Source organism: Ptychodera flava, chromosome 22 (assembly GCF_041260155.1).
Source record: "Ptychodera flava strain L36383 chromosome 22, AS_Pfla_20210202, whole genome shotgun sequence".
In the NCBI taxonomy this organism is placed as follows: domain Eukaryota; kingdom Metazoa; phylum Hemichordata; class Enteropneusta; family Ptychoderidae; genus Ptychodera; species Ptychodera flava.
This window is the reverse complement of record NC_091949.1, coordinates 1,551,286-1,575,652: the sequence shown is the minus strand read 5'-3', so window position 1 is coordinate 1,575,652 and position 24,367 is coordinate 1,551,286. Positions and strand designations below refer to the sequence as shown.

At 36.5% G+C, this 24,367-nt stretch overlaps 1 protein-coding gene across 5 annotated transcripts in view; it reads right to left on the bottom strand.

The window, feature by feature from the left end:
- The window catches only part of LOC139122446 (heparan-alpha-glucosaminide N-acetyltransferase-like), a 381,449-nt gene that overhangs the window by 340,147 nt on the left and 16,935 nt on the right, over window positions 1-24,367 (bottom strand). The gene's annotated exons all lie outside the window — the stretch shown is intronic.

The window sequence follows — 24,367 nt, the reverse complement described above, 5'->3', positions numbered from 1 at the left end:
TAGTTCCCATGGCTGTATCTGGTCAAAAATTCAAAATTGTTTGTATGTGTTGAAAAATTGAGTTTTACGTCCATAAAACAAATTTACCTGGTTGTAGCAAGCTGAAGTAAAACGTTTAAGCCCATGAAAATGTTTAATTTATATGGCTATTTGCCCATTCATTTTTGAGTGGAAGTTTAGACAATAGAAAGCAATTTACATCAAATTTTGTCAATTCAAATTTTTAGATACATATCCCTAATAGTAACCAGATATGAACTGAAAATGCTCACGTGTTGCATTATATATTGCAGTTATGTGTAAATCTTAACCTTTGCCACATGTTTGCAACTTCATTGAAAATATTATGATCAACGTAATGAACAATAATCACCGCCGATTAGGTCATGAAGTATACAAATATGTAATTAGCTGAAATAAAAATATCAAAGTTCTTTTACTGCAGTCATTGTATCACCACTTCATATAGCAAGTGTAATTACCGTTGGCCAAGTCCTTCAAGCCATATATGCCAAGCTGTGAACGCTCATTAGACATGCAAATTATACATTAGCTGACATGAAAATGTGAAATGACTTTTGATATTGTTTTAACCAGGTATAATCATCAATGTACATAGCATGTTTTGCCAACAATGATCAAGTAAATCCAGTATATATCCCTAATAAGCAAAGGTCATTAAATATGTAAATTAGGAATTGGCTTAAGTAAAAATGCTTAATGATTTTCAACAATGTTGTATCATGGTATCTGTAATATATGTAGCAAGTTTTGTCAACTTTGGTCAAGTTGATTCAGATATATATCTCTAATTAGGAAAGTTCATTTAATATGCAAATTGGAATTGGCTGAAGAGAAAATGCTTAATGACTTTCAATAATATTGTATTATAGTGTCTTTAATGTACATAGCAAGTTTCATCAATTTTGATCGAGTCAATTCAGATAAATATCCCTAATTATGAAAATTCATTTAATATGCAAATTAGAAATTGGCTGAAGTAAAAATGTTCTTTGATTTTCAATAATATTATATCACAGTATCTTTGATGTATATAGCAAGTTTCAACAACTACAATCAAGTTAATTCAGATATATATCCCTAATTTGGAAAGTTTATTAAATATGCAAATTCGGAATTGGCTGAAGTAAAAATGTTTAATGACTTTCAAAAATGTTGTATCATAGTAGCTTCAATACATGTAGCAAGTTTCATCAACTTTGGTCCAGTCAATTTAAATATATATCTCTAATTAGCAAAGTTCATTAAATATGTAAATTAGGAATTGGCTGTAGTTAAAACGCTTAATGACTTTCAATAATGTTAGATCATAGTATCTTTAATATACATACCAAGTTTGGTCGATTTTGATCGAGTCAAATCAGACATATATCGCTAATTAGGAAAGTTCATTAAATATGCAAATTGGCAACTCCCTTTCATGTCACCCTTAATGGTTCCAACTGCTGATATATCTTGGTGTGATCAACATTTGTAGCAAATCTCATCAAATTGTGTGTAGTCGTTTTTAATATATATCCGTTTTTTTTCTAAAATCATTAATTATGCAAATAAGCAAAAAGTATGCCAGCCACACCAACCAAAAACTAATCAGTTCTTGCCATTTGCTAACTGAATCTATGTACCAGATTTGATTCTGATCTGATAAGCCGTTTTTGAGATATCGGACCAACAGACAGACAGACAGACAGACAGACAGACACACGGACACACAGACAGACAGACATCACTGCGACATATGCTCACGTGTGTAAACACGTGTCCAATAGTAATAAGGAAGGTTTGTCAAAGATGAAAATTAGTAATAAGCTGATCTAAAAATTTCAAAGGGATTTTCATTAATGTTATAAAAACAGTATCGCCAATATACGAGGCACTTTCGCCAACTTCGGTCCAGTCAATCCAGATATACTTGGTATATTTCTAACTAAGAAAGACCATCAAATATGCAAATTGGCAATTTACTTTCATGTCACCTCTAAATATCTTTTGCAGCTGATATATCCTTGTGATATTTTTTTGGCATTATATGTCATCAAATTGCCTCACTCACAAAAATCTAAGCAGTTCTTACCATTCCCAAACAAAATCTACCGAACAACTTTGATTTAATCAGATGCACCAATCTGAAGATATCGTGCCCACAGACAGACAAAAAGACAGACAGATACAAGTATAACAAAAGCTTGTGTGCATGGACAAGTGAGCCAAAGATGCACACATAAGTCTAAGTGCACTGTCTTTGTGCCAACTTATGATTTTTGAATGAAATCAGTCAGCTGATCTACCGTAATTATAGTTTCCAATATGCTTGGCATTCTTAAATAATTTTCCTAGGTATATACGTATTTAGTCAATCTAATAATCATTTCCATATGTTATAAATTTCTAATCTTTATAAAGTAGCTAAAATTCACCATGGCGTTCTTAAGTATTTTTACCTAATTTTAAACTAATTTCTGTTTATAAAGTTTATAAATTAGTCAGAATTTTAACTGGGCATTAAGTAAACACTTTCTTGGATGTATCCAATATCAAGACTATTTATAATTTCTAAGCTTCATTGATTAACTTAAGTTTAGGTGGGCTAATATGTTAAACATGTAGGAATAATTTGCTGTATTGGGTATGTTACTGAACGAGCACTGTGAGTACTGCACAGCATAAAATGCCTGTGGTTAATGTTTCAATCAGGATTGAAGTGTCACTGTTTGTACAGTATAGGAAGGATTACAACACGTCCTAACTAACAGATGTCCGATAGGCTTAGGGACGATTCAGAATTTACTTCCAGGGGGAGGGTGGAGGATTTTCTATTTTCTGGGTGATTTTTTTCCATGCCCCCCCCCCTAGTAAATTATAGAAAAAATCTATGCCCCCCCCATCTTTCCTGGGTTTTTTCCATGGCCCCCTCCCCCAATATATACATGTATGCTTATACACTATAAACATATCCAGTCTAACAAGTTGCAGGAACTGTAGTGGACATTTAATCGATGACATAACAAATCATTTCAGGGTTATGTGACTATAAAAAGAATGATTTGCAGGGACTGCAAGGGGCACACTTTTGGAAAGGGTAGCAATAAACATATCTGGTTGTAAATTTCGGAAGAAAAATTACTAAATATGAATACTTTTTTCGTTATGTCTCACTGATACATATGATGCACACAAAGACAAGCAAAGATGTCAATTAGAAATGGTGAACAGAAAATCAGAGGAGCAGATAATTGGCAAAGTGATATATATCTTGAAGTTTAATGGTACTGTGATCATTTGCAGATATCCAGATACCCAGTATTTCTGGAAAGTGAGATGTACATGTACATGCACAAGTTCAGCATACATTTTCAATTTATGATGCTGAATATTTGCAGACTCACGGTGAAAGTTTTAAACATTAGCAATTAAAATTGGTGAGCCAACTTGTTTTTAATTTTCTTTTTTTTTCTAATATGGTTGTCATAAAACCAAGTAGCTGCCACTGAAAGCAACAATGCTGAGGAATATTTTAGAACATTTCTTGGACAAAACACCTTATCCAAAACATGAATTCACTTGTTATTCTGCTCATTCCATTCACAATCCAATTTTTATATTAAAATGCAGATAACCCCATGAAAGTCAAAGTTCACATTTTGTCAGCAGTATTTTTCAAAATTGACAGAGCATTCATATTTCAAATTTTTTTAACAAACTTTAATTTTAAAATAGTCATGATGCGCATGTTTTCAAATGACACGAAACAATACCTGTTAATTTGTTTTTTTGCCTTTTCTGCCAGCCGCCACTGAGAAATCTTTGATTATACATATCAGAATGAACGGGACACAAAAGTATTAGCATCAATACACAATGTGTAAGCCTATCCACATTTCTCCTAGCCTCATACACACTGAGATCACTTCTTGGACTACAGCAAATTTATTGTGTACACAATATTTCAACAATCCGACACCATAGCATTGATGCAGTGCCACAAGATCTTCTGGATGCACATACAGGATTATTGGAAAATCAACCCTTTTGTAAATTTTTCACCATATATTTTTGATAGTAATACATAATGTTTTTATTTTCAACATTAAAAACTATTCGCTGAAAAGCAACTTGAAGATGAGACGGCCATAAATTTATTTTCAAAAAAGTTTATAGTAGATGTAAGCACTGTAAAAAGTTAAGTAGAACATTTAAAAAATTTAGAAAGGGTAAAATTGATGAGAATGAAATATGGAAAAAATAGCGTCAATGACACTGTAGCTCCCATCCTGGACTATTTAGTGTTTGTTCTCGGGTCAGATATTTGAACATGTGTGAAAGGGATAAAGTGCATGAAGTGAAAATACTTAAATGAAATGTACTGGAGACAGTGAAATATGTTTAATGTAATTATTCAGAATATAAAATGGAAAAAATACAGAATTAGATATATCGAATACTGTGATACAACCATTAACTCAACAAGTCATTTACAATGACATAGTCCACACTTGTAATAGGAGTATTAGTCTTGATGGGGCAGGAAAATGTGGTCATTAAGAAGTATCACTGGAGTGTATATGTTGAGATCTATGGGCACATAGGTCTATGTCGTTGTTCCCAATTTGAAACACATGAGGCATGTCTAAGTTATGGTTCTAAATCGGAAAAAAGATCAGACCTCTTGCAGTATTGGCCAGCCAAGAAATACATATGCGCATTATAAATGAGGTACAAGATGTGACATCTTAAGGTCTAATATCCTATCAAAATTGGAGGGTATAGAACTTGTGGTTACTGAAATATGCATATATATGTATAATCAAGGTCAAAGGTCATCAAGGTCACATGACATTTTTTAAAAAAAATTATATTGCTAATTAATCCCTATATGCCAAAATATCCGATCTCTAGCTCTATTGGCTTGCCCAGAATTAGATGTGTACATAATTAATGAGGTAAAGCGTGTGTTTGTCATAAGGTCTCCCATCCTACTAAATACAAAGGACATAGCACTTGTGGTTACTTATTTATTGACATAAACATATATTTTAGGTAAAAGGTCATCGAGGTCACATGACATTTGGTCAAAAAATTTCTATCCTATAGTTATCCCTATATACCAAAAATCAGACATCCAGCTCTATTGGCTCGCTCAGAATGAGATATGCGCATAATTATTGAGGTACAGTATGTGGCCTCATAAGGTGTCCCATCATACCAAACATGAAGGGTGTAGCACTTGTGGTTACCGAGTTATGGAAAAATATGTATATTTGAGGTCAAAGGTCACGAGGTCACGTGACATTTTGTCAAAAAAGTTGTTTTGCTAAGTTATCCCTATATACCAAAAATCAGACCTCTAGCTCTATTGGCTCGCTCAAAATTAGATATGTGCATAATTAATGAGGTACAATATGTGGTGTCATAAGCTGTCCCATCATACCATACATGAAGGCTGTAGCACTTGTGGTTACTGAGTTATGGACAAATATGTATATTTGAGGTCAAGGTCACCGAGGTCACGTGACATTTTGTCAAAAAATTGTATTGCTAAGTTATCCCTATATACCAAAATCAGACCTCTAGCTCTATTGGCTCGCTCAAACTTAGATATGTGCATAATTAATGAGGTACAATATGTGGCATCATAAGGTGTCCCATCATACCATACATGAAGGCTGTAGCACTTGTGGTTACTGAGTTATGGACAAATATGTATATTTGAGGTCAAAGGTCATCGAGGTCACGTGACATTTTGTCAAAAAAATTGTATTTGCTAAGTTATCCCTATATACCAAAAATCAGACCTCTAGCTCTATTGGCTCGCTCAAAATTAGATATGTGCATAATAATGAGGTACAATATGTGGCGTCATAAGGTGTCCCATCATACCATACATGAAGGGTGGTAGCACTTGTGGTTACTGAGTTATGGACAAATATGTATATTTGAGATCAAAGGTCATCAAGGTCACATGATATTTTGTCAAAATATCCGACATATATGCGTGAACGGATGGACTCACGGATGGACGAACAGACAGACATGACCCAATCTATAAGCTCACTGGACTTCATCCGTGGGGACTAAAAATTGTGTCACTGCATCCTTTTTGCAATATGAATACGATGAGAAACTAAATTTTTATTTTTCGTGGCCTTATACATGGGAGTCTCAGTGTTTCAGCCAGCGTGCGGCATTGCGACATTTGACGCAATTTTTTGGTTTTGTCCCCATAAAATAATCTTTGTGGGTCACCATGACGCAACATACGTAAGCCATAATTTACTCGATATTCCCGGTACGAGAAACAATAAGAGAGACTGGTCACGTCGATGCCAACAAACATGTAACTAAGATACAGAGTGACTGGCACGTGCACTATAGAACAATGTTACAATTTTTATATTTGTGAAAATGTGATTGGCGGCATCGTTTTCATGGCATTTTAGAAGTTTATGCGCATACCACGTGGTAGCAATAACTAAATGATACCGAACGTTTCACGTGGGAACACGTAGATCGATATCGATGCCCAGTCATGTCTGGAAGACAGAAACGAACCACTTCGTTTTTCGATGGCGCTCCAAGGCCACAACGCCGGGCTGCTCCGACTGATACCGGTTGCAGTGAGAGTATTTCCGACCCGGGTGAACCGACTCCGACGTCTACATATGAGCCTGTGTCTAAAAAGAAACGACCCGAGCGAAAATTCAACGAAACGTGGCTTCAGAGACCCCAATATTCGCGATGGTTGGAACATCATCCCTATGGTAAAGGCATGTTGTGTCGGCTTTGTAAAGACACTGGTAAACAAAACCCATTCACTGATGAAAAGACAGGAGGATGCTCAAATTTCCGCACATCGACACTGGATCGACATATACAAAGTTTTGATCATAAGAAAGCCATGCAAGAAATTTCTCTTCGCAAAGATTTACAAGTTGCCGTGACACGTGCTCTTACCGATAAAGAAGAGGCAATTCTCACGGCCATGCGTATAGTCTACTGGCTGGCTAAGGAAGATGTGTCTACCAGGAAATATTCGTCACTACTAAACTTGTTGGAACTACAAGGCGTATCTAGCCTACAACACCTCAACGTGGTGATAATGCCACGTACGTATCATGGCAAACTGCGGATGAAATGCAGGATGCGATCGCATCTATAATCAGATCCAAGATTGAAGCACAGTTACGGGGCAGCGAGTTTGTGAGTGTCCTGACAGACGAAAGCACTGACATTTCAGTGACAAAAAATTGGTTGTTTACGTACGTCTCATGGATGAAAACTTTTTGCCGAAAACGTGCTATGTTGGAAATGTTAGCGTGAAGGACGGTACAGCTCTGGTCATCACAAACGCGCTGAAAGACATGCTACTTGAGACTCGAATAATTGAGGCACGACAACTCGTGGGTTCGGTAGCGACGGAGCCAGCGTTATGAGGGGCAAGATTAACGGTGTCGCTGCACAATTACGTCGGGACGTAAATCCGTTTCTCCTCAGTGTAAATTGTGTTGCACATAGACTCGCCCTTTGCACTAGCCAAGCCGCAAATTCAGTCGAATACCTGAAAAAATATCAACAAGTGTTGACGGACATTTTCTATTTCTTCAAGCACTCAGCAGTCCGTGTAGAAGCCGTCAAGTCTGTTCAGACTATACTCGACGATCCACAGCTAAAGTACAAAGAAGTACACGAAGTGAGATGGTTCTCATTTTATTCTGCGCTTGAAACGATTTATCGTACGTTCGGTTCACTCGTAACTTATTTTGAATCGGTTTCAAGAACCAACCCGGCAGCGAAAGGCATCATGAAAAAAATGACGCAGTTTGAATTCGTTGCAACAATGAATTTGCTGATGGACATAATCCCGATACTGACGCAGCTAAGCCTAGCATTTCAGAAGTCGGACATCGACATTGCCATGGTACAAGTAGCAGTCCAGGGAACAATTACGCAGATAAAATCTGTTGCCGATGATGGCGGAAAGTTTAGCAAGGAATTCGAATCTCTGCATGGCACCAGTAAAGAGTTCAGTTACAGCGGTCATCAAATAAAGGTTACATCAAAGCAAACAAGCCATTTCGAGAGCATCAAGAAGACCTTCATAGCTAATATCCTGGATAATATTGAGGAGCGCTTTCCGACAGAAACAACTGACGTCATTTCCGCTTTTGCCGTACTGGCTCTACGTCCAATTTCTTTTCTTGGCAAGGAAGAATTGGAATCGTACGGGGTGGACGAAATAGACTCTTTAATCACCCAGTTTGGAACCGACCGCAAGGCAGGTGATAACTCTACAGTTCCAGCACTTATCAACGCTGAAGCTACGAAGAATGAGTGGAGCCAATTAAAGCATTTAGTGATCCAACAAAAATATCCACGAGACAAGATGTCCACTTTGTGGAAATTACTGCACGATTACCATACAGAGCAGTTTCCGAACCTGATGAAGCTTGCCAGCATCGCGCTTGTATTGCCAGTTCAAACAGCTGACTGCGAACGGGGGTTTTCGATACAGAACAGGATTAAAACAAAATCCCGGAATCGACTGCAGCCAAACCGTGTCGATGTTTTGTCACTCATATCGGGTGAAGGGCCGCCGATCCGAGAATTTCCGTTCAGAGAAGCAATGAATGTGTGGAAAACGACGAAGGAAAGAAGAATGTTTCACAAAAGAAAGTGAAAACCTCTTTATGTATTGACAAGTATCAGACTGTGTAACTTTTCACGTAAAAAATACACTTAACAGTAAAATTCCGGTCGAAAACCCAAATGATATATATACAAACTGCGGCTTTGATCTCTGCTCATGATGTTTTTACGCAGTGGCATTCCAATCACCGCGGGGAGTCTAAGAACAGACAATATTTTACACATTTAAACGAATCGAGTGGTAGTAAATCAAACTTCGATGTGACATGGTAATTGTTTTTCACCGCGGACCTAATTACCCCGTTTTCAGAACAGTATCAGTATCGCACTGTTTTCTCATAATGGGCATTGAAACTTTGTTCTAAGTGTGTGTCAGTTCTCAATTGCGTTTGGCACAACACCAGTGGCTTATGTATGTACTTACCTGTATGTACTCACCTGACTCTGCTTACAGTATTGAACACCAAATAAAGTACCAAAGTCATGATGATCGACACACAATGACACTGTACTGTTTATTTTATTGAAATACAGTATGTCCCTCAAAAATTTAAAATGTCCCTCATTTCAACTCAGTATGGGTCACTGTGTCCCCATGCCATCAAAAGCTGGCTGAAACACTGGAGTCTATGGAGATCTGCCTTATACATGGGAGTCTATGGACATGTAAACTAAAAATATGCAAATTTCACCACGATTTGCCCAAATTTGGGAAAGGTCACTCTATGCACTTCCATACCAAGTTTCAAATCAATCGGACTTGTGGTTTCAGAGCAGGAGATTTTTTGACCAAAAATGGGAGAAAAACTACAAAAAAATTCATGAAAATAGCAAGTCCAAGATACTGACCTAAGATGTGCACAATCATTTCATGTCAGCCCAAAGTACTTACATGCTAATTTTTCATGTAATCCGCTCAGTGGTTATTGAGTTTTTTCAATTTGACTGTTTTTACATTTTTTCACTTAATTTGCATATTTTTGGCAATGACAACTTCATTTGAACAAAATCTCATCTATAGCCCATCATCCATGTACACACCAAATATCAAGATGAAATGTACAGCGGTTTTGGAGTTTTTGATGTTGACGGACAGACATACAGACATACAGACATACAGACATACATACATACAGACATTTCCCTGGCCTATAAGAATAGCTTCCATTGCCATATATACATATGGCTATGGGAGCTAAAAAGGAGCAGAAAAGAAGAGAGGATAAAAAATACGAGGACTATGACTGGTTAAAGTTGCTCTTGAGTGGGAACCTTCAAAATTTAAACGTAAAAGAATTAGATAAATAGCTTGATAAACATAAATTACCAAAACAAAAAAATTGAAAGCTGAAAAAGTTCAAATTATAACTGCACATATACATGCACAACCTTCATTCTATTTTTGCACCAATTCTTTTCTCAGAGTTAATGTCAAGTTTCAAGTGTTAGAATCAAGATATTTAGTTCAAATTTTCAGGATAACTCCCTTTGTTAATATTTTCTCCAAAGAATATAAAAATTGTATATTTGCACCCATGATTTTGAAATATGACACCAGTAAATATGAAAATTTAATTTTTCGTATTTTTTTTACATATTTGAATTTGATAATAATTGGATAGTATTAATATTACCAAATTAGTTATAAATATGTTTACACTATTTATTCTAAGATTTGTACGGCAGGATTTGTAAATAAAATTTGTTTTTATGATTTTACATGCGTTTATATATCAAAAAATTATTAAAAATTCTTTCAAATTTCAAAATGTGATTTTTCAAAAAGTACTTCAAATACAGGAAAATTGTGCCGTCCAAATCTTATCTGTAACCTTGTTAATAGGCTGTAAAAATTCCATGTCCATATCTCATTGCAAAGTTGGATTAAATTGGTATAAAATTATGTAGGAAAACTGTTATTCTGTCAAAAATGTTGAAAACAAGCCATATTTGCACCCCTCTTTTGAAGTCATAGAGCAATTTTTTTGGTTAATCTCACTTTTGACACCTCTTTGACACTCAAAGAATCTAAAAATGCATTTACAATAGCAGTCACTCACTCTGATGCCAGCACCGCCTTGTCGAAGTTTCCTGAAAAACAGCAAATAATGACTTTCCCTTTTCAAACATTTTATTAAAAGCTAGGGGACCTCTACCATAGTTAATACACTAAGGACTCCCCAACTTCTTCTTATTTGGTCAGTTTTTCAGAAGTTTTAACAGGCTATAACTCTGCAATGCCTTTGTGCCCAAATGTCTAGTTTTTTTTATTCCACAGAGAATGTTGACTACTTGTTGAAATTTATAACTGACGCTCTAGCCTTTCCAACCACAGGGAAAGATATTGTAACAACTTATGTCACAGATGAGTCAGAGTCAGATATAAGTGACTCTGAATTGGAAACCTATCGGGTCAGTCACAATCAGGGTGCGCTAGAGTGTGTCACTTAGGTCAAAATTTCAAGTTCATGATAACTGTCCAGTTAAATAATATGTTGAAAGGTTATGGTATGGGGCATATCTTCCTAAATTTGGTGAAGCAAACGTCATTAGTATTACCACAGTGCACATTGTTTTATATGGTCGACGCAGTGTCACGGACGCTACAGAAATGTTGTACATGAAACACAAATGTCATAATAAAATTTTAAACAATGATTTGTTAATGCTTTCTTATGTTATAACAATATAAAAGATGCATATTGGCATTAAAATAAGCTATACTTGGTATGATTTACTTAATTTTTCCATGAATAAACACAACCTCAAGTTTAGTGAGAAATACAACAATATTGATCATATTTTTTAATAGGACTTTCAACTTCTCTATGTCCTTCCGCTGGTATGCTGTACTTAAAAGTTTTATTGTCATGAATTAACCATGCTATAGCAACAATATTAATACCATTCAGTGTAATCAAAATGAACTTCTTTCTAAAATATTTTCTGTTTAGTATGACATGTAATTTTGTAGCACGACGCTACAAAATGAAACTTGAAAGTTAGGTCAATTTGAAATATAAAAAGCAATTAACAATCTGGTTTTTTCTTTCTCTTTTCTCCAAAACCTTTCTGTATCAAACATTTAAATTGTGAAAATTGTGTCAAAACATTGACAATTTCTTTAAATTGAACAAGAAAGCTATAGCAACTACTGCAAAAATCAGTTGGAGTAAAAAATCACTGCAGCTGAGCTTACTTCTGGGATCAACCCTCGAGTCGTTTTCTGATGACACTCCTCATGGTCTATAAAACGAGCATCTAAAACAAATCCTTCTTACAAAATTATAGCTTGTTATGTAACTTTGACCAACATGTGAAGGAGTAAGCAGTCCGTCGATATCCGGCACGACAACCGAAAAGTCCGGTGAGTTAATTCAAACACACTTTGCCCATATCGCTCAAACAGTTAAAAGGTGCACGATAGCGGTTTTAACAACGGGGAAACTGAATTTCTTTTTTGAATTTGTCTACATTTTATGCCACAACTTATCGTATAAAACCAAGATGCAATCTGTAATCGAATTGGTACTACAATCAACCAAACTGAAAAGATTGCTGAGCAGTACAGAAAACATCATCTGGCAAAGAAAATCAAAAACTGAGAGAGCTTCCATATAAGTAATCAAAGTTGGCGGCATGAATTAAATAAACCAATACTCTCCTCAGACCACACCGATTTCAAAGGCCATTTACAGCAAATATTGTTACGAAACCATGAAACCTGGGAATGGCTAAACACAGAGAAAAAGATTTATTTCTCAAAACAGCCTTCCACAACATGCTTTTCAAACACCGGAAAGCAGGCACCAATATCGACCCGAAATCTATTACAAAGTCCATGAAAAATTGACACAAAACCAAAAGTTTGGTTAATCGGTTTAAATGCCTAAAACAAGTAATCGTTGTCAGATTAGTACAACATTTACTGTTAACATAACGAGCACTAGCAACGCTCAAAATATGCCCTAAAACAAAAATCCTTATAAGCGTCCAGAAACTCCGGTCGATGCTGGGTCGTGTTAATTATAATATGACACCACACACCGGATCGCTCACTATAGAGTCAGTCAATAGTGGCTAACTCTTTCAATAACAAATCTGGCTTCTCCTACTCGAGGACGAAGATGACTTCATCACACAACCAAGCGGAGGGGATACAAAACAAGAGAACGACTTATAAAGGAACCCCATTTTTGGTTCCGAAACGCCGTTAAGACGAATCACTCAATCAACAAACCGGTTTACCGGGGACCCAGATCACATGACTAGGGTCAAAGCACTATCGATTCACCGGTGTCTCGCCATGTATTCCACACAAAATAAATGCAATGATCCTTTTATTCACCATAGCGTAATACTAAACAATCTTGGTAGAGCCGATGTGTGGAGTTGCCCTCATTTTCCTTATATAAAATGTGGTGGTTATTTCACATTTAGATTGGCTTATAATCTGAAAAACAATGTTTGCATTTTATTGTAGCATCCGTGACATAATGTCTCTGAACCCACCCATGACAAAGGTCATATTCTCGACTGGTTGATACATAGATCAGACAATAACTTAGTTCTGTCCACTGATGTTTCCAGCGCTATTGCAACTGACCATCTCTCCATCATCTGTCACCTGAATGTCGCAATACCACGCCCATCAGATGTATTCGTGACAGCACGTAACATTCGCGACATAAACCTTACCGCCTTGAAGGAAGATCTTCACCACAGCCTTGCTAGCGTTAAAGAACCTACAGCACAAACTCTTAACTTCTGTCTCCAATCTGCTTTGGACAAGCATGCGCCAGCAACAAGACGTAAAGTTTCTAGACGAAGGAATGCCTGTTGGTTTAATGCTGTTCGTGACAAATTCAAGGCAGCCAAAAAAGAGCGTCGGCGAGCAGAGAGACAGTGGCTGAAAACTGGACTTACAATCCACAAACAAATATATAACCATACGAAGAGAACTGTCACAAAACTTGTTCACTCAGCAAAAACCACCTATTTCTGTAATAAGGTTAGTGAGAGTCGTACATCGAAGCAACTGTTTGGTATCACACATAAATTACTTGGGTCTAAAAAAGCCTCCCCTACACCAACAATATTCCCTGCAGTAGAACTTCCACAGCGTTTTCTGGACTTTTTTCAAGAAAAAGTTGAGACAATCAGAGCCAGTCTGATTGTCAAAATATCTCCCAGCCTTTGAGCTCAGAAAGTTGCTTTCGAGGTATGCCTCTCAGTAACTTTAATCTTGTAAACGATGATATTGTAAAGAATGTCATTTTAAGTTTCACTGCAAAGACATGCGACCTAGACGCAATGCCACCGATTTGTTGATAAATTGCTTAGACACCGTGTTACCATTCATCACACGGGTTATAAATCGTTCCCTTGCATCGGGCACATTCCCTACTAGTTTCAAAACTGCTCTTGTAAACCACTGCTGAAGAAACAATCTCTTGACCCAAATCAACTAAAAAACTACCGACCTGTCTCAAACCTTTCTTTCTTGTCTAAAATACTTGAAAGAATTATTCTATCACAATTAAGTGTTCATCTTACTTCCCACAACCTTTTGAATCCTCTTCAGTCTGCATACAAACCACACCACAGTACTGAAACAGCTCTATTGAAAATAGTCAATGACATTCTGACCTCCTTGGATTCTGGCAAAATTACCATTCTCACTCTCTTAGATCTATCAGCTGCATTCGATACTGTCGATCATGGCATCCTCCTCCACCGTCTTGAACATACTTTTGGCATCTCCGGAACTGCTCTATCCTGGTTTCAATCTTACCTCTTAGGCAGAACTCAAACTGTAACTATCAATGGCATACGATCAACAACATCATCTATCTCTTTTGGTGTCCCGCAAGGCTCAGTTCTTGAACCTGTCCTATTTGTTTTGTACACTGACCTCTTTTTAGCCTCGTCAGAAAATACTCATTAAATCACCACGCCTTTGCCGATGACAATCAATTATACAAGGAAACCACAATCGATCAAATAAAATCAACTGTTGAATCTGTGCAAAGTTGTATCACTGCCATCAAGCAGTGGATGACATTGAATAAACTCCAGTTGAATGACAGTAAAACAGAGGCAATACTTATATCTTCACCCAGACAAGCTGCCAAATCATCTCTTCCTTCATGCATAATTCTTGGCGATTTTGATATAATGTTCACCCCCAGTGTCAAAAACTTAGGAGTCACACTCGACTCTAACATGAATATGTGTGAACATGTGCAGAATATTTGCAAAGCTGCATACATTCAAATTAGACAAATTAGCTCTATTGTCACTTTCTCTCCGTACAGGCTACTCAAACGTTGGTCTCTGCACTTGTTCTGTCTCGTTTAGATTATTGCAATTGTCTCCTTTCTGGTTGCCCTAAACAGCTTATAGACAAGTTGCAAAGAGTGCAAAATGCTGCCGCTCGTCTCGTCTGTAATGCTAAAAAGTATGATCATGTTCAACCCCTTTTGCAAAAATTACACTGGCTGCCTATTAGTTCTCGTATCCACTACAAAGTTGTATCTACTTGCTTCAATTCACTTGCGGGCACAGGACCGCAATATCTCTCTGAACTTCTACATCAATACACTCCAAAAACTCCGCTCTTCCTCAGATTCTCGACTTCTCAGTATTCCAAGAGTTTCCACAAAGACTTTTGGCGAGAGATCTTTCTCTTACATTGGCCCTGCATTATGGAACAAACTTCCTTCTGACCTTCGCCACTCCAACTCTACCCTTTCCTTCCGCCGTTCCCTCAAGACTTTTCTCTTTAAACAGTAGTTAACCTTTTTCGTTTACGTAGTCTCCAGTCCCGGTGGTTCAACATTTCCTCTGTTATATTGTATTGTCACTATTGCGCCTAGAGCTCTGTTAAGAGATTAGGCGCACTACAAATGTACTTTATTATTATTATTATTATTATTATTATAATGAATTGAAATGGAATACACAATAATAAATGCATATACAGCACAGAATTCATTGTTCTTTTCACTAGAATTCTAATAACATATTCAATATAATTACTGCATTCTTAAAAAACACCAATCCAAGTGTTACAGTTGAGGCTGAACATAACTTTTTGAGTGTTTTATTACTTTTAAAAATCGATTTTGTGCAAATTTACAATTTTATGCCTTGAAGACATTTTGTAACCCACCTCCATGTATGTACACACAATACACACTAGTATTTATATGTTTCAGTGGATTAACTGATTTAAAATGTTTTAAATAGTTATTAATTATGACTACATGTATGTAGTAAACACAGTCGCGGACGCTACACCGTCACGGATGCTACATTTCCATATTTTAGGAATATTAATAGTGAACGCAAGGGACAGTAATTATATAATTTGTTTATTTAAGGTAGGCACCTATTGACACTTAGGCCTGTGACATCAGATCTTTTATAACTCTTGTTGTCCTTAAGATATGAGTGTGTCACGGACGCTACAAGAAATTCCGACCACAACGATCTCCATTTTCATTTATTCACAAAACAGTACAATATGCAATTTTACTTAAATTTTGGTGTATAAAATGCTTGCCATGGATGTTGAGGTTGGAATTAAATTCAATATTACAATATTTTATCCATTTTTTCTACATATAAACTAAAGGTATACGTACTTATGGTCATAAAACACAAAAAACATAACGATGTTACAGTTTTGGTAAAAATACCAGAGTTTCTGTTCCGATACACATAGTCACATGAAATAACTTGTGAAAGAAAGGTTAGGTATTCTGCAATAACATATGTAAGCTAAAAATTCCACAATTTTAACACTGTGTTCCAAAAAACATTTGAAATTAAGTACATTTTGAAGTGAAACAGCATAACACTACTTTTTACAGTTTTTAAAGGCATTTTTGTGCATGTACAACCAAACCTGCACAATATATGCAATATTTCTTTATGTGACAAGTTAGTTACAACTGTTACTATTTATTAGAAACAAATAAGCAATATAATATCAGTCTGAATAGCAGATATATGTCCATAACAAATGAAAATCATCTAGAGCACCCTGATTGTGACTGACCCGTCTGTCAATGGAGTCATTGAGAGTGATGATGATGGTGTTGGTTCTGAATATGATAGTGACACAGACACTGACACTGACAAAATCCCAGATAACCAACGTGACCATGTTACTTTAAGAAGTGGCAGAGTAGCAAGTCGTTTTGTTTTGAATTAAGGTGGAGCTGCATGTTGCCAACACAGTTTTTTTCAAAGCAATATTTCTCATCAAAGATGACAAGGAAACCCCCTCATACCGTATATTTTCAAAAAGCAGAGACTCTAAAGTTTAGTATGGTAGCAGTAGTTTACTCAAAGGATGAAGTGGGTGTATATTTGGGGTAAAAAACCTCAATTTTGGTATTAATGATAAAAATTAATTTAAGTCAAAAACTAGACCGTATTTATGAAATGTAATATTTCACTTGAAAGGAGAGTATATGTAAAAAAAAACCAACTATTTTATTTGGCATTATCCATCCTCATTTCAAAATTGTAGGAGTTTAAAGACTGACACTCTAATAATTGATTAAAATCATGACCAGCAAAATTAAAATGCTTCTTATTCAAAATGCCTCTCATTAAAAATGTAAGAGCTTTTTTGCCAAACAAAACCAATTGATAGTCGTTTTGTTATATAGCATTTAAAAAACATAATGTGAAATTTCAGAAAATTTGACCCAGCCGGAGTGGAGTTAAATTCTTTGGAAATTTTGAAATTGGGAGGCAAAAGAAGCCAAGAAATCAAGTGATTTGCATACATTTGCATAAATTAACACTTCTTTATCATGCAACTTTCAACTGCTTTACAAGCTACAACTAGTAAACCCAACCTTAAAAAGACATTTGCTATAATTTTAGCATTTGTTCAATGTTCATCTCTGTGTATCAGCATTTGTTTGTTATTCTATCACTACATAGAACACCCAATCCTAGTAACATACCAGTGTGAACATAAATTACCTTTGTTACTGAATTAATAAATAATGAATGAATAAATGAATTCTTGTCTGGACTTGATCCGAGATCTCTTTTCAACAAAAACAACCCTGACTGTTCACTGTATGGTTTGTGTTGACATGCTAAATACTGGACATTTCATGACGCTTCAGGGAGGAGAGAACAAGATACTGCAGTAGATGCATAAAACAAACCACTGTGAATATTACCGAATTTGGCAGCTAACGGAGTTTAACTAAACATGTTGAGTTTATCTGTCACCCAGGTAGCGTCTATGGTTCTCTTTTGTAAAGATCAGAAATTCTGGGCAAATATTGAATTGATGTTTTTTTTCCTTGCCCCCCCCTAAAAGATTGTGGTATTTTTGTCTGCCCCCCCTAAATTTTCTTGGGAAAAATGGGTGCCCCCCCCCGAAAGTAAATTTTGAACCGTCCCCATATTGATTTACACAGAACGCCTGTCTTGTTTTTAGCTTTAACTTAGCACATAAGGGCAATTGAACATTCAACTTGCCACTGGGAAAAAAATCGACGACTAGCTCTCAACAGCGGTCTCAATGAAAAAACATGGGGCCCGGGGGCACCGACGTCCTTTGTACCTCCTTACTGTTTATTATTTGCCATAAATGTGAAATTTGGCAAAAAGTCAAATTGTTTGGACATAAATGAAAGTTATTTGAACTGGTTGGTTACTGCTCCAGCATAAGTTCAAGTGTGGATTCTGAGTATCAACAGCCTTAGATATGTGTGAAAGTGAATTAAGAATAAGAGATGGGACTCAATAGGACCAACAATATCTAAAACAGGAAACGGTGAACTTATATAATACAGAAGGGGAGAAAATTTAGCCACAAACTATTGTAATAACATAGGGCCAAAGTCCCTGAAGCTACTATAGACATGGATACAAAATTAAGTATTTCCTGACTGTATGAAATTATCTCACTAAGGTCATCCTAGGGACTTGTAAACCAAATATTAAAGCTGTCTGACCAGCGGTTTTGAAAAAACAAGCAACTCAACAGTTGACAGAGCTCTGCTGTGTTATGTAGAGAATAACCTTTTGTGACACATATATTGATGAAGAAGGTGGATATCGTTGATTAACACTGTAAGTGAGTCTGTTGAATAAGTTGAGACTGTACATACTCAGAGAAAGCACATTGAAGAGACAAATGTTGAAACTTAAGAAGTTCAAGGTCATCAAAAGCATTATAAGGAATCATGTAACTTTCATTGCACTGTTTACACAGATTGCATAATTGCTATAAATAGCACATGAGGAATCTTACAGCCCAGCTTTACCATAAAAACCCTATCACTTTGACCACTCTTTTAATTGACCACTCTATTTTTTTTCTCAAAAAGTAATTTTATTTTATCCTTACCAAGTCAACCACAAATGGAAATTAGAACTTTCTCTATCTCTATCTCTATTGACTATTGACTATTTTGAGCAATTTCTTTTAGATAACATACAGGGCACAATAAATGACGGTTCAGAATATGTCAAAGTTGGGATTCAGGAAAGTTGCCTTTACATGTTTTAATCCTCCAAGATGGTAAGCATTTCACTATGAACTGTCAAAAAAAGTTGAACTTTCTGATAATGCTACACTAAAATTATTTTGGCTTTGATGATTTCCTAATTAATTCAATTATTTAAAATCATATTAATTATTTTTCATGGGTGAATTGATAGGGTTTACACAGTACAAGAATTACATACAATGTAAGTCAAATTTGACCAAAAATGACAAAGAAATTCCTTAAAAATACACATTTGCATATTTCATCACAATTTGAACAAATCTGAGTTGGGTTACCCCTAGCGACCTGTATACCAAATAACAAAGCTGTCTGACCAGCGGTTATGAAGAAGAAGATTTTTTACCAAAAACACCTTTTTTGACATTAATTTGCCTATTTTCAACAAAATCAAAAAATTGAAAAAAACAGTTTCTCAAAATCATATTTTTCATCTACACAGCAAATATCAAATCAGTAAGTACTGCGGTTCTCAAGATATTTGAGTGGACGGACGCCTCACAAACGGACATACATACATACATACATACAGACTGACGACGGACGACGGACGCCGGACGGATACCCATCCCATAGCTTCTATAGACTATAGTCTATAGTAGCTAATAATGGAAAATGGCTAATCTAAACCAAATTAATTAAACTGGATTGTTGGCATTGATTACACATGTATTTATTGTCCATCAAATAGAAAATAAATTTGGGCCATTGACTAAAAAACATTTGCTTGTTATTCTTGTACTTAGTATTTGGAGTGTACACCTATCTACAATACAATAATAAAAAGTTTGGACTCTGTAGGTCAACAGTGATAAGCTTACCCCTCAAGTATGTATAGGCAAAAAACAATATTTAATTTTGAATTACGTAGTGCAGGGAAGGACATACAATATGGTGAAAAGCAAACTAAATATAAAAATAGCGCCAATGGCACTTGATCACAACTGGCACATTGTGAAACTACTCTATCTCTGGGTACACCTGTACATGAAATACTGAATGGGTGGGTGCTGCGGGTTTGGAGTTTGTCAGTAAATGCACACACAAAACAAAGTCCCACTGTTTGTCAGTGGGGTAAGCAATATTCGCAAAAATCACATTTCCAGGCTAATAGACTATGTTTTACGAAATCACACGTCCTTATTACAAAATAAAAAGATCTTTGTCTTTAAATCAATGCGCCAGTAAACAGGTCCAGCAGCTAGTTATGTCATCAAGTCTGTAATGTTAAGGGTCATAACAAATGTGAGAAATCTAAAACATTAAATATGTTGTTTTTATCAATTTTATTACCAAAAGCGCATGAAAATCTCTGATACTTTGAATCAGCCATCCTGCATATTTGTAAAATTCATCAAAACCTCATTTCTGTTCCACAACTCATTAAATAGTCCACAATGCAGGATTGGTGTACATTCCAAAACTACATATATGAAAGACCCCTAAAATCAATTAGTTAAAGGGGTTAGAAATTTCCCAAAACTATCTAACCGCTGCTCTGTTTGGCTCCATTTTTCGGAATCGGAACCATGGAATTAGTCTGAATATCTCTACCAAATATCAATGCAGTCTGTTCAGCAGTAATGACCTATGGTCATTATGTTAAAAAATACCGCCAATGGCGCTTGGACATAATGACCGCCTAGTATTATCGGCATTATCAACAACCACACTCACTGTGAATTAGACAGACCACAAAGTCAATGAGCAACATATATAGCTGACAGACTATTTTTAAATATGCAAATTATGAATAGGCTGAAGTAAAAATAGCGTAAATGACACTGTAGCTCCCATCCTGGACTATTTAGTGTTTGTTCTCGGGTCAGATATTTGAACATGTGTGAAAGGGATAAAGTGCATGAAGTGAAAATACTTAAATGAAATGTACTGGAGACAGTGAAATATGTTTAATGTAATTATTCAGAATATAAAATGGAAAAAATACAGAATTAGATATATCGAATACTGTGATACAACCATTAACTCAACAAGTCATTGACAATGACATAGTCAACACTTGTAATAGGAGTATTAGTCTTGATGGGGCAGGAAAATGTGGTCATCAAGAAGTATCACTGGAGTGTATATGTTGAGATCTATGGGCACATAGGTCTATGTCGTTGTTCCCAATTTGAAACACATGAGGCATGTCTAAGTTATGGTTCTAAATCGGGAAAAAAGATCAGACCTCTTGCAGTATTGGCCAGCCTATACATATGCGCATTATAAATGAGGTACAAGATGTGACATCTTAAGGTCTAATATCCTATCAAAATTGGAGGGTATAGAACTTGTGGTTACTGAAATATGCATATATATGCATAATCAAGGTCAAAGGTCATCGAGGTCACATGACATTTTGAAAAAAAAAATTATATTGCTAATTAATCCCTATATGCCAAAAAATCAGATCTCTAGCTCTATTCGCTTGCCCAGAATTAGATGTGTACATAATTAATGAGGTAAGGCGTGTGTTGTCATAAGGTCTCCCATCCTACTAAATATAAAGGACATAGCACTTGTGGCTACTTATTTATTGACATAATCATGTATTTTAGGTAAAAGGTTATCAAGGTCACATGACATTTTGTCAAAAAATTTCTATCCTATAGTCTATCCCTATATACTGAAAATCATGCATATACCTGTATTGGCTTGCTCAAAATTAGATATGCACATAATTAATGAGGTACAATATGTGGCGTCATAAGGTGTCCCATCATACCAAATATGAAGGGTGTAGCACTTGTGGTTCCTGAGTTATGGACAAATATGTATATTTGAGGTCAAAGGTCACCGAGGTCAGGTGACATTTTGTCAAAAAAATTGTATTGCTAAGTTATGCCTACATACCAAAAATCAGACCTCTAGCTCTATTGGCTCGCTCAAAATTAGATATGCACATAAATTAATGAGGTACAATATGTGGCGTCATAGGGTGTCCCATCATACCATATATGAAAGGTTTAGCACTTGTGGTTACTGAGTTATGGACAAATATGTATATTCGAGGTCAAAGGTCACCAAGGTCACGTGACATTTTGTCAAAGTGTCTGAGATATCTGCGTGAACGGATGGACTCACATGGATGGACTCACGGACTGACATGACCCAATCTATGAGCCCCCTGGACTTTATCTGTGGGGACTAAAAACTATGTCACTGCATCCTTTTTGCAATATGAATACGATGAGAAACTAAATTTTTATTTTTCTTGGCCTTATACATGGGAGTCTATGGACTGCCTTATACATGGGAGTCTATGGACTTCCTTATACATGGAAGTCTATGGACTGCCTTATACATGGGAGTCTATGGACTGCCTTATACATGGGAGTCTATAGACTGCCTTATACATGGGAGTCTATGGAGGTGAAAACTAAAAAGTCCTCTAACACAGCCAAATTTGATCGCATTGTGAAACAAATCGACGTGCATCTGTATGAGGTAGGGTACTATCCTTGTACCAAGTTTGAACGAAATCGCTCCAGGCGTCTCTGAGATATCTGCGTGAACGGACGGACGGACGGACGGACGCACGGACAGACGGACGCACGGACATGACCAAACCTATAAGTCCCCCCGGACGGTGTCCGTGGGGACTAAAAACGACGCTAGTTTGTTATGACATGGAGGTAGAAGGAGAGAGCGTTCCCTCGCTCTCACCCGAGATGTCTCACCCGGCTATTACTATTAGTACGGGCCGCCGGTGGGATTGCCTCGCTAAAGCAATGGAATCGCCGGTACCGGGTGAGTACTGAGTACGGAGGCCATCATTCATCCATCAGTCTATCGAAGGAGCGTTTCGTGCCAAAAAATACACGACAGCAAAAAAAGTACCATCAATGTGAACTTCATATTTACAAAACATCATCAAATACACGCTAAAAACTTAAAATTCGCACCAGACCGAGAAACATGATGGCGTCGGTTTGATTTTTCAAGGTCCTTGGAAAACAACGCTAACTTGTTATATGCGCATGCAGTGCAATTTTTCAAATTTAAGCCAGTGTTTCACATATCACAGGATGGTTTTATGTATTCATTTTACATTCCAACAAATCAAAACAAAATGGAAAGTCTTGTATATATACAACTTTAAATTGTAGAACACTTTTTTGGCAAATCAACTGTGATCAGTACTATACCTGCTTTTCTTTAAAACAGTCAATTCCTTTTAAGTTCTCAGGGGAGGTGTTATCTTTTGTGGTCAGAGAAACAAGGCTCACAAATTGTATTTCATTATATTTGTTGTTCCTCAATTTTTCATTGACAACTTTTAATCTTTCTAACATATTTATATTGAGAGAATAATATATTGGTTTTAACACTAGTTTATTGACTCCTGTCTTGTGTTTTAAATTTTCACAATTTACAGAAGTCAAATAGTCCCATCTAGATATTGCCTATGCCATTGAGATATTGCAACAGAAATCCTGATATATGATTTCTTGGGTCAGAAAAGGGAAGGAAAACATCAAGTCCACTGAGGTGTAAAGTAGTGAATGCTTATATCATAAGTGCTGGAAAAAAAACACATAAGAATTGTTTGTGGTAAAAACATTTGCACTGCCTATGGCAGCATGCCAGCAAAGAATACATGAGAATGAAGTTTCCAAAATTTTGCTCATTTCAAGTGCATTGTGACAATTCCTTTTTTATTTCTGTCTGTTATGAGAATTTGTTTTTCTCAAGCCATTACAGGCTTAATTTTCTTCTTCTACTTCACCTGGTGACAATTTTTTTTCTCAAAATCCTCCATACCCCCCTAGAAATCAAGTGGTTCTCCCCTTAAGTGAGCCCCTGACCTATACGGGCCAGTGGAACTGATAGTTAACCCTTTTCCTGCCGAGCGCCCCTGTCCGTTATCCTGCCAAGTCGGTCAAAACCGGCCCCCTTTTCCGTGTCTACAGAAGATCGGCTCTCCTGCACGCTTTCCTGACAGGCATTTGGCGGGAAAATACCGCATTTTCGAGGTACGATTACCGACCATATACATGTAAGACTTCAAAAATTTTTGCATGCCCGTATAGAGGGGCAACCGCTGATGAGGTTGTGTCGAGAAAATAACGAGGTCTTGGGCGTTGTTTTGCCCCGGGGGACGTGCACTTTTATGCCCTTTTCTAGCTTACTTTTGCGGAAGTAAAGCT